Source organism: Anas acuta, chromosome 2, assembly GCF_963932015.1.
Source record: "Anas acuta chromosome 2, bAnaAcu1.1, whole genome shotgun sequence".
In the NCBI taxonomy this organism is placed as follows: Eukaryota; Metazoa; Chordata; class Aves; order Anseriformes; family Anatidae; genus Anas; species Anas acuta.
Window position 1 is genome coordinate 41,335,307 of NC_088980.1, and position 12,150 is coordinate 41,347,456.

The 12,150-nt window shown below is 36.9% G+C and overlaps 1 long non-coding RNA gene across 1 annotated transcript; it reads right to left on the minus strand.

The window, feature by feature from the left end:
• Positions 1–472: 472 nt before the first annotated feature.
• Positions 473–11,730, minus strand: LOC137851703 (uncharacterized). The gene is made up of 3 exons (XR_011093373.1): positions 11,470–11,730; positions 10,843–10,883; positions 473–634 (listed from the first exon to the last, which is right to left on the minus strand). It is a non-coding gene; the product is annotated as an uncharacterized lncRNA (long non-coding RNA).
• Between the last annotated feature and the right edge of the window lie 420 nt (positions 11,731–12,150).

The following is a 12,150-nucleotide window of genomic DNA, read 5'->3' on the forward strand; positions in this document are numbered from 1 at the left end:
CTTGTTCTTTTCCTTCCTCTGATTGATTTTTCCATTTCTCACCTATCATTTATCTCAAGTTCCTGCGCTGACAACCTGTTCTCTGGTCTATGCCATTCCTTTTAATATCTAATGATTTTTCCTTCTTTCTGCCCAGCTAGTTTTCAGCATGCTTTCTCAACTAAATACAAAGATCTTAATATACCTTTTTGTACACTTTTCATATACCTTTGCACAACTTCTTCTATCATTGGTGTTTAAACCTGTAGAGTACTCCCCATAATGACCATTGTTCTAGTTTAACCTTATCACAGCAGAATATTTCTCAGTGAAAACTCAAAACTGATTTTGTCTGTAGAATTCTAGCTCTAATCTTAGTATTTCATCAATAATCATTTGGCATGTTTCAATGAATTCTCAAACATTTAATATGACATTTTGCATTTCATCTTGCTTTTCATATGTCTTTAGTCACCTGAGCTTCAATCTCCATTTAAATACCTGGTTTGTGAAGAGCACTGTTCATAAGTTAAAGGTCTTTTTGCTCTGAAATGACCATGATCTAATCAATTTAAAGGTGATTTTTATTTAACACTCCACCAGTACAATAGGTTTTATACTTGCATGAGCTTCCTGAGAACTATGTGCCAGTTTCCTGTAAAACAAATAGAAAAAAAATTGAATATATATTTTTATATTAATCACTACTTAGAATTTATGTACAAAATTATTAAGCAATTTTTACTTTAATGAAATATTGTAAGTTTTTTACAAGTTTCCAGAGTCCATAGCTATGGGCAATCCAACTGTGCCAAAACAAGTACAAGCCAACTAACATAGCTGTTGTTACTGTAATCAGAAGACAGCAACATTATCTAAAGTTATGGGCCCACACTCATCCACAAATGTGTTAAAATGATACTTGTGAAAGTACACAATAACTATACAATCATCTATCTAGAATGAGACAATCTGCAAAGGAAAAGAGACAAGTGTACCAATTAGGTTCAACATAGTAAGGTTGACTCATTATATCCTTGCAGTAGATGACAAATCTGGAAGCAAGATTTAGCCTGTAAGGTAGACAAAGCAGGCTAAGGTCAATTCAGAAGCTGAAGATTATGCCCATTAGTTTTCTTTTTCCTCTTGATTTTTAATTAGAGATGCTTAGATATTTAGCTTATACATAATAGTATTCACATATTCATGAAATTGTAGAATATTTTTGTTGTTATTAAAAAAAAAGTGTATAATGTTAAAATCAATTTCAAGTGTTCTTTAATATTCAGACTATAACAATTTGGCATTGGCTTCAGCTTTTTTTTTTTCCTCAGAGAAACCAAAGGAAAAACTCCCATTGAAAGTAAGACCTTAAATTCATATTCTAAGTGAGATCTAATCAAAATTTGAGTCAGCCTAAAGAAGACTAAGAACATACAAACAGATTTCAAGAACATAAGTTTTTGAAAAGAGAAAAACAATATTCACAGAGAAAATGATAATAAATAACAAATTTAAACTGGATTTTAAAGAGAGAAAGTTCAGCTTAGATAACAGAAAAAACTTTTTAATGTTAACAGTTGTGAAACAGTAGTAGGCTAGGGAACCTGGAGAGATTTTCAGGTTTTAAAATATTTGTTTTTCAGTCAGATGACCTTCTCAGGGTTTCTGACAGAGTCCAAAATAAATGCCAAGTATCATACAGCAAGTCAGTTGCAGCTCAGTAACCCCAGAATGGAGAAGCTGGAGCCTTCCTAACTTCTCAGTGAGAACAAAGTATAACTGCTGGTTGTCAAGCTTTGTTACTAGTTGGAGAATGGCTAATTATGCTAACTATCTGTAATAATCAACATCAGTTCATCCAGAGCAAGATACCAAATTTAAATTCTTACAGGTAGCAGGTATATATGGTTATTTTTTCTCTGTCCTAAATAAACTGAGCTTTTGATCATTTACAAGCTTATAAAAGGCTCATCTATGATATTTGAAAAAAATGAACATAAATTTTTGGTTAAACATAATCATCCATGATGAGGTAAAAAGAATCAATCCTGAGATCCTTTCCAGACTTATTTGCTATTTCTCTAACCAACTAGAGGAAGAAAAAAGGGAAAATGTGTTGCACCAGTTGCTCTAGCGAATGCACTACAAGATATAATTGCATTTTATTGCTTTTATGTACATAAACACTTTTAAACCTATTCCTTTCAAAATAATTTAATGTAAACAAAGATCAGGGACTCCTATTCCATGTTAAGGAGCATCCACACATGAAAGTATTCTGAAAGCTTTCTTCCAAAATTACTATATGCTACAGAGAAGCCCTTAAGACAGCATCTGAACTGGCTAATCTTTCATACAATTTTGTATTATCCGAGAATATAACTCTTCTAAAATTCTGGGAGAGAATGGATCCTTCAGAATTGTATGTTGATATTCCTTTATTTTGTTCCATTGATATTCCTTTATTTTGTTCCAAGTTTTCAAAGTTTTCTTTTTTTGTTACAACATTTGCAAACTTATCTGTATTGCAGCTGTGGCCAATTGCCAACTCTGCTCTCAGAAAACCCTCCTAGTTTTAGGCACCTCTTAACTGGACTCCAAAACTCTCAGTTTGATTCCTTTGACAATATTCAGTTGTCCTGCATTCCCTTATCTGGTGCCTTGAAACAAATGCATGGAACATGCCTTTAGCATAAAACAAATATTACTGAAATCTCCTCCCGTACTTTATGACCTATGTCCTTAAGTAAAGACTGTCATGCAATTCCTCTATTAGGATTTTCCCTTGACTTTGCTGTCTCCCTGTAATGCCCACTAGCAATGCCCATTTTACAGTGAAGATGAAACTTTAAAAGTATGTGGTCATATAAATACCTATTCTGGCAGTTCCCTATGGGCCTTAAAGATGGATTTAATTCCATTTTTAAAATAAGGTTTTAGTCCCTTAAAACATTAATGTTAGAGCATGACTGCAAAACCCATGTCACTTTGAGAAGAGAAACAAATTAAACTCCAAGTTAGTTTTCAAGCTATGCTCAGCAGCAATTTGAGGATTTTGAGCCCTTTAAAGTATTTCATTTAAGAATGTTTCCTTAGTGTCTTTTTTATTCTTGCCTAATTTACTGCATGAGTTAACTTCATGTACAGACGTTGACATAAGGGAATCTGAAAGGGTTACAAGGCATTAAACTGATTTTTCTCTCTTGGGATGCTGGTCCTTCCAGCATACAGGAAAGGACTAGTGGGTGAAAACCGAAGCCCAGGACTGGAGTTTGACTGTAGAAGGAGGCAGAAGAGGTCTCAGAAAAAGACCCCTGATACTCCTAGGTAAACTCCTGCTGTTGTTAAACTCCTGCTGTTGTAGGTAAAAGCAGAAATGGTGGTCTTTGTCTACCACCCTCTCTCATAGGAATATTCTTGGAGTATGTAGAGGTGTGTACACCTTGTGCTAAGAGGCTCTGGCTAGTTCTTTACTGTAATATTAGTACATACCACAGGTTTTAAAAGTGTCAGTGTCAAACAAGAGGAAAGTTGGAAATGCCTTGGAAATGCTGAAGTCCATCAATTTCACACAACCTGAGATAGCCTTGCCCCTATTCCTCAAGGTGGGAACAGAGCATCTGGTTCTCACTGTTATGGAGACCTTGTAAGGGATATAAGCAGACAGGCCACTTTTGGTGTAAATGATTACAGGGTCACTACAGCAGGTAGTGTTAGAAAGCAACAGAAATACGAAATAGAAGGGAGGAAACAGAGTATGATAACAGCCAATGCAGAAAAGTTGAAAATATATTACAGGATCACAGACAGGATTCAAAAGAGTAAATTATTAGTGACTGAATTACCTAGAAAGTAAACACTAGAATTTTAGCTGTATGCCAAGAAAACCAGAGCCTAAAGTGATAGGACATGCACAGCTAGACACAAAACAACTATTGAGCTTATGATGATCACCTAGCTAGAGATTAGTCCATAGTTTTTTAATTGTCTTTTCAATTTTCACTCACTTCTTTGAGTGAACAGATTTTGTAAGTGGTTGCTGTCATCTATCATCTATGATCTATTAATGACTGTGTATGTACTGTTTCCATTAAGCTATTTCTTTTTGGTTTAAAAAAAAAATACCCACTGATAGATACAATTTATCAAAATCTACCATGAGAACTGATGAAAAGCCCTCTTATTGGCAGAAACTGAGGACAGAATGCATATAAAACACTACTTGTTCAAAAGATTAGCTGTCCACTGTATCTATCTGTTCTTGATCACTTTCTAGACACCTTGCCCATAGCTTTGCATTTCAAGATGCACCCCCTCTCACCAGAATCATTTTTCAAAATTCTTTATGTGCATGGAATTAAGTCTCATGTTTGGAAATGTTCTAAAGTGCTTGGGGATGTTAGCAAGGTTGGGAACATGACCACATTTCATGTGACTTGGGAAAAAAGACTTGGGAAGATTAATTTTCTTAACAGAAATCTCAGAGCAGACAAACTATAAGAAAACCCTGGAAATTACAAAGAAGAAAAAAAAATAGAAAAGTTTGTCCCTTCTTTTTTTCAGCTACACTCAAACTCCAGCTAGGAAGATCGCTTTTTTCTTCAAGCAACACTGAGTTCAAAGATTTTCTTATCCAGGTGGTGTGCCAATGTACTTTCAAGTCAGAGATTGAAAACAGAGTAGAAGAGCAAGTAGTCAAATCTCTTGATTCTCTGTGATGCTCTACCTAAGATAGGAATCCATCCCTGTGCTCATGTAGAGAGAGAGTCCTATATCCAAGGCTGTCGGCAGACCACATTTTGCAAACATTACCTCCACTTAAGTTGTATTTGTATCTGGTACTCCTGTAGTAATTATCCTTCTGGCTGCACTTTCAAATACTTAATTAAATTAGACAGATGAAGACATCAGGAGCTGTATAAATGCATGCTGCAAAAGAAGCGTGTTAGAGGACCTTTACATCTTTGGATATGGTTTTGGCAAATGTTCTGATTACAAACACAATTTCTTTAATGTTCAAATGATGTTCTCTTAATGCTGTTTTCCCTTAGTACATTGGCTTTAATTTACAAGCTGTAAAGCTACAGATCCAGTTTTTGCCTGTTACTGGTATTATTGTTCTATTAATACCTATTAAGTCTCTGAAATATATTAAAATTCACTTTCAACACATTTTTCATGGAATGTTTCAGGCTAATGCATATTAAATAAAAGGCCTAATAGGCAGGAAGCAAATGATACTGTCTGGAATCAAAAAAGGAAAAACAAAAATCTAAATGTGTTTAAAAGACATAATCACATTTGCACCTGAAGGACAGGGTAACAAGCTAAAAGAAATTTGTAGAAAGTCAACACTTACATGGACATTGCTGTTTTTATTAGCAAGAAAATCCAAAATGATTAAAAAGTTAGCATTTCTATCCCCAACTTATATTCTTAGGATGCATAAATAAAAATCTCCTATAGGTAAGAAGCGACCAAATAAACATCCAAAACATTTAGAAAGAAGTATAACACAAAGATTTTTACTACACAGCTGAGAAGTAACCAATCTGAAGTTAATGGTACGAGTAGCTTAAGGGGGCAAAGTACATCCAAACGAGGAAGGACAAGTGCCTGTGCAAGGAACACAGTAAAAGTGCAGTAGTTGTGAATTGACAAGAGGAGAGATTGAAACTATGCAGAGATCAGTTTTTGCTTGCCTGCTTCATGCATCATGTAAAATATATGGTTTCACTGAACAATAAGAATAAAGAAATATTTGGCATAATTTTTTCTAACTTCTGATTCCTTCATGGAGACTGATCAAATAACACATAATTCATCAACAAAAAGAACCAGGGAGTGCTGTGTATCAATGGATGACACTTGCTAAGTAGAACAGCCAGAAGATAGCAAGCCTGCACCCTATGTACATTGACCACCAGAGCACATTTCTACAGCATTGCTAGAACTGAATGCCTCCAAATGAATGTCCCTAATGCCATCTCTGAGTTTCTAACAATTACACACACCCATAAACACACACATACACCCACCTACACAAAAAGTCAGGAAAATTATATAAAAGGTCCCATTACTACATTGATTTTTTTTTCAATATGGAGATATGAGTTTCCTTGCCATACTACTACTGTCTAATAAAATTGACTAGGAAAAAAAAAAAAAAAAAAAAAAACAACAACAAACGTGTAGTCATTGCTTTAGCAGGCTGAATCTTTCCCCCTGAGATGGCAACAGTTCCATATCCATTTGTTTGTTGATTATTTTCAGTTTCAGGAAAACACAACTTTGCCCAAATTCTCAACCTTTACTTTTTGTAATCTTTTTTTCCTCGCAATCCTAAGCTCCCTTTCAAAAAGTTTCTTAGGATGTTACAAGCTTAAAAACAAAACAAAACAACAACAACAAAAAGATTTAATTACTATTGCAAGCAAGTCCTATTTAAATAGCACATTTCATGACACAACTAAATTTTGTCTATTTGTTTCAATGGAACATGATACCATTTCGCCTTTGCCACTCAGTAACTAATAAAGAAAGTCATTCAGTATCTAGAATCATAGAATATCCTGAGTTGGAAGGGACCCATAAGGATCATCAAGTCCAATTCCTGGCACCACACAGGTCTACTCAAAAGTTTAGACCATGTCACTAAGTGCACAGTCCAAACACTTCTTAAACTCTGACAGGTTAGTGCTGTGACTACTTCACTCGGGAGCCTGTTCCAGTGTGCAACCACCCTCTCAGTGAAGAACCTCTTCCTGATGTCCAGCCTAAACTTCCCCTGCCTCAGCTTAACACTGTCCCCACAGGTCCTGTCACTGGTGATTACGGAGAAATATCTGCATAACGTCATCTACAAAGATTATCACACAGGAGCAGTTATGTAGTTTGTATTTCCACAATCAAAAAAGAAGTCATTACGTCAGCCTGCAGGGTTGGCTTATATTCCTTCATGACCATTGCATACAGAACATTTTGCAATTACAGATGAAAATGTTGACATCCACAGAAATGATTATACCTGATTTTTTTCAGGCTAGTTAGAAGCTTCTGCAGATCACCTATAAGCTCATAAAAGAAATTCAACACCCCCATTTCCCACTAGTTTTTGTCTTTTTTGTTTGTTTATTTTGTTTGCCAGTACTAAGACACCCATGCAATCATTTGCATCAACACCATCTAGGAACAATGACAAAATGCAGCTTTACATCACTACATTTCTGCTTCGGCATTTTAGCTTCAAAAGCAGTGGTGTGAGTAACAGGATTTGAAATGAGTCAAACTCATAGAAACTAAATTTTGTCTTATCTTCAGGAACACATAGAAAAGATTCTCTTTTCAAGCAAGTAAATAGCTTTAAGAATGTTCTTATATCTGAGGTCTCCATTTTGAGAGAAGAAAGATGATGACATGGCTAAAATACAAGAAGAATAAAGAGACTTTCATCCTATGGCTTGGAGTGAAATAGGCCCACAACAGATTCTCAAGAACCTGCTGTTCTTACCCATGATATGAGATGTATCACTCCAAAAAGAAATGCCACCACAGCTTTGGTCCATGGGTAAAGGCCTAAGCTATTGCTAGCTCCTCTTTCTCTGTATAGGTTTTGCATCCTGAAAATGTGTATTCTAATCTTATCATTATTTGAGTGCTAAGAGATTTAGTTCATCAATGTTTATAAAGCACTTCAAAGCCTTAGGTGGAAAGCTGTATGGGACTGCAAATTACTATCAAGTTCTCCCATATGTTACAAAAATACAGTTGTGTCATTTAAACGGAACTGATATTATTGGGTTCTCAAATAGAGTAACGATGTTTTAAAACATTTATAATGATTCCTAGTCCTCTTCCTTCCTCCTCCATCTACTTATCCCATTGTAAAAATCTTCCTCAAATATGAAAGAATATTAAAATGCTCAACAAATCTGAAGAGTTTTTATAAACATACAAATGAATCAAAGGTACAGAATATTAGCCACTACCATTCAGGATATTTAAGCCATAGTGTTTTATTTGGTAATGAGGCAAAGGTAGAATAATTACTGTCAAGCAATTAACACATTTTAGTGAAGAGGAAATGTATAATTTGCTTTTGGAAAAAAACAGTTATGTGCAACAGTGATGGTTAAAGAAATTCAGTCCAAAATTCACTGTATTTTCTTTTGCAGATTATGATGAAACAAGCTTTAGGATACCCTTCAGTATATTTTTTGTTGTTGCTGTTTTCAGTTTCTGTGAATGCAATGCACTGGCTTGTCTCTTCCAAGCAGCAAACAGTGAACATTTGCAGCATGCACTTTTGATAAATAGGAATGAGAACATACAGGGTAAACACATTTTAAAATGATGGGTAACCCCTCATCATTAAATAGAAGATTCAGCTCGTTGCCAAGGATGTTTGGCTGAAGAACTGAGAAAATCCTCTAGATCTTTCTGCAGTATACAAAAGAACAGTGCAGCTACAGAGAAATACACAAAATCAGCGAACAAACCTTGGAAACAGCATCCTGGCTTGTGTAAGAAGCAGTGTGGCCAGCAGGGCTAGGGAAGTGATCGTCCCCCTGTACTTGGCTCTGGTGAGGCCGCACCTCGTGTACTGTGTTCAGTTTTGGGCCCCTCGCTACAGGAAGGACATCGAGGTGCTTGAGCGGGTCCAGAGAAGGGCGACGAAGCTGGTGAGGGGCCTGGAGAACAAGTCCTATGAGGAGCGGCTGAGGGAGCTGGGCTTGTTCAGCCTGGAAAAGAGGAGGCTCAGGGGCGACCTTATTGCTCTTTACAGATACCTTAAAGGAGGCTGTAGCGAGGTGGGGGTTGGCCTGTTCTCCCATGTGCCTGGTGGCAGGACGAGGGGGAATGGCCTAAAGTTGCACCAGGGGAGTTTTAGGTTAGATGTTAGGAAGAACTACTTTACTGAAAGGGTTGTTAGACATTGGAACAGGCTGCCCAGGGAAGTGGTGGAGTCACCATCCCTGGAGGTCTTTAAAAGACGTTTAGATGTAGAGCTTAGGGATATGGTTTAGTGGGGACTGTTAGTGTTAGGTCAGAGGTTGGACCCGATGATCTTGAGGTCTCTTCCAACCTAGAAATTCTGTGATTCTGTGATACTGAGAGGGTATTCAAACCATATGTAAAGGAGCATGGGGAACGTCTGTCTCAGAGAAGAGATGACAGATAGGTTAACTTTAATTTAAGCCTAACTGAGGATATCTTTAAAAATAGCTGTCTGCAGTTACAGTGCTACACCTCCCTCATTTATTAATGCCTACACTCTGCAATATAAACCTAATTGCAGAAATAATCCATTCAGCACAGAATAATTTAAGACTAACAGACTGCATTGTAGAGCTCTACAAAAGTCTCTGGGGTTTATTGTGCTGCTGCTGGCTCCTACAGGTCTTCACAAGTGGACCGCTCATACTAACACTGCTAATAGGTGTAACATTGGTCATTCCCGATTCTGCTTGGCACACTGGTGCCTCCAGTTTATTTTTATTGGCTGGATTTGGACCACAAATGAATCACAACAGATACTGAGTACACAACCCTTTAGGCAGATTCTGTGTCATCAGCCCTGGGCCAGAGCACCAGATCTACTACATCAAACTGACACAGTGTGCCAACATTCATCATCCTGTACAATCCCATTTTATCACCACCTACCTGCCTAAGAAAAGGTAAAGAATGAATCATTATAATCAATTTAAAGAAAGCCTTCAATTCCAGATACTGTTAGTTAAAACATATAATAATAACTTTCTAAATGAAGTAAATACAATATATAGTTTCAAAGACTTTATAGAGGACTGAGTTTATTGAACATATACATACTACACTGTTGAAGAAACTCAGTTAGGAAGATGCTCTATGGGATAACTTGTGATCTTTTCAGCAGCTAGAAGTTGAACTATTCCTCATGGAGCTCCACTGAAGGAGCCAAGATGGCTAGAAGGTTAGAAGGGTGCGTTCTGCTTAGTTCACAAGGCCGGTGCTCTCTTCCTGACTGCCAGCACTGCAGCGTAGGCTGTACCAGATGCACAGGCAGTGAGTTGTAAGTATTCAGACCACATATTTGGCAAAGGGGATCATTTCTCCATCCTGCACAATAGATCTCCTGGTTTCAGCTTTTCCTTTTTATCCTACAGTGGCACTGTTTGCTGCTCTGAAAGACAACTAGTTCACCACTTTTTCAGCCATGTGGTCATGCACTCAGAAACTGCAATTCACATTTCGGCAAGCTCTGAAACATTCTCTCTTTTCAAATGAGTATTGCTGATCACACATCAGCCAGACCCTACTGACCACACTTGCGTAATATGGCCTTCTTTTCAGAGACATGGGAACATAGCTGCTGTGTTAATTACTTGTACTTCTTGAACGTGGTAAGAGCAGCACATGGGCTACATAAGCAAACATCACTGCATTTTGAAAAGTTCTTATAGCTGCAATCCTATACCTCTGCAATATAATACTACCATTGCTAATTTCAGGCCATAAGCTTCATGGTGAATTTGCAAGGCTTCTCAGGTTTGCTCTCTCTGAGCTTGTCTTGACCTCCCCACAGCTTTGTTTTACTTGGCATAGCCAAGACTCCTTTAACTGACCAGGTGTGTCCCACTCATTTGTTTCACTTTTGTTTATTTTGTACAGTACAAACATAGCTTTAAACAAACCTCTATTCCATGCAGAATAAGATACCTATGACTAAGATAATGATGTAGTATGAAGAGATATAGGTCTGGTCCAGTGGAAGAGGCCTTGAGAAGTAAAGACACAGGATGCAGTGCAGAGGAGTATAGGTATGAGATGACAGGAGATGAGGCAAAGACTTGGCACTGGAGACTACAAACAACTCACCCATGATCAACAACAAAATGCAGACCTGGACAAAACTGAGTCTAGGGGTAACCAAGAGGAAAAACAATTAGTACCCAACACATGTAACATGCATCATACATTAAAAATTCAGGTGTATCTTAGAGCTGTAGATAACAGCAAAGGTACAAAAGCTTGATATAAAACTAATAAAAATTATCCCAGCTGGTGAATTCTAAAGTAAGGAAGAAGGAGCCATAAATACGACCATCATGTTCCTCCTGGAACTGGACTCAGATGCTGACAACTCACAGTAACACCCCCACAAGAACAAAGCCACTGAACTTAGGGCACAGAGGAGCAGTGAAAGGGTGGCATAGGCCCCCAGAAATGGGAAGAAGTTAAGTATCTGCAGAGCAATTTTAATTTAATTATTATTCTTTTTTTTTTTTTTTTTTAGTAACAGATTTAGATTAATAAAGATTTTTGAATTAGACTGCAAAGACTTCAACTGTACAATCAAAAAAAATGGTGATCTCTCTCTCTATATATACACATATGTATACATCTAAAAATTTCCTTTTCTTCTTTGTCCATAAACAAGATTTTGAGTGTAGCAGACTACCAATTCCATAGCTGAGACTAACACCCAACATCATCTATACTTACTATACCAATGGAGATGGAGGCAGACAAAAGACAGTAGTTCAGTAACAGTACATCTAAATTCTGAGCAAAAATGAGTACATCCAGTTACTGCTTAAGTAAAGGAATGCATGCTGGTTGGTGAAATTAAAAACATACTGGAGCTGCCTTGAAAGTAGTGAAAGAAGTTGGGCCAAAACATGGCAGTGGACAATTAGTTTAATTGAGGAATCAAAATTCTATTGGATGCAAGTTTTTAGTTTGGGAGAAAATCAGAGGACTCTCAGATGTCAAATACTTTAAAATAAGTAGTTCTCTCATTGTGATTCTCACCATCTCCTGTTAAAAACAGCTGAACAGCATTCATATGATTAAGCTTCCTGCAAGTCAAGAAACAAAATGACTCAGAAGACCTTTCTTTCCCAATTACTATTGCCTATCTAGGCAAATTAAACAACAAAACTTTCAGTTCAGAAGATTTTAAATTCAAATCCATGGCTAATTCATACAGTCAAAACCAAACATTCTCATATGGTTTCCTCTTTTTGCCTTTCCTGAGATTCAGAATTGCCAATTCTTCCCAAAAGCAGGCTAGAATTTCCTACAAATTATATGCATGCTAAAATTGAGTATATTACTCAGTTTGAGAAGGTTAAAGATAAAAGCTTTCTTGGTTTTAGAAAGGAAGGCCTTTCTTCTTTAATT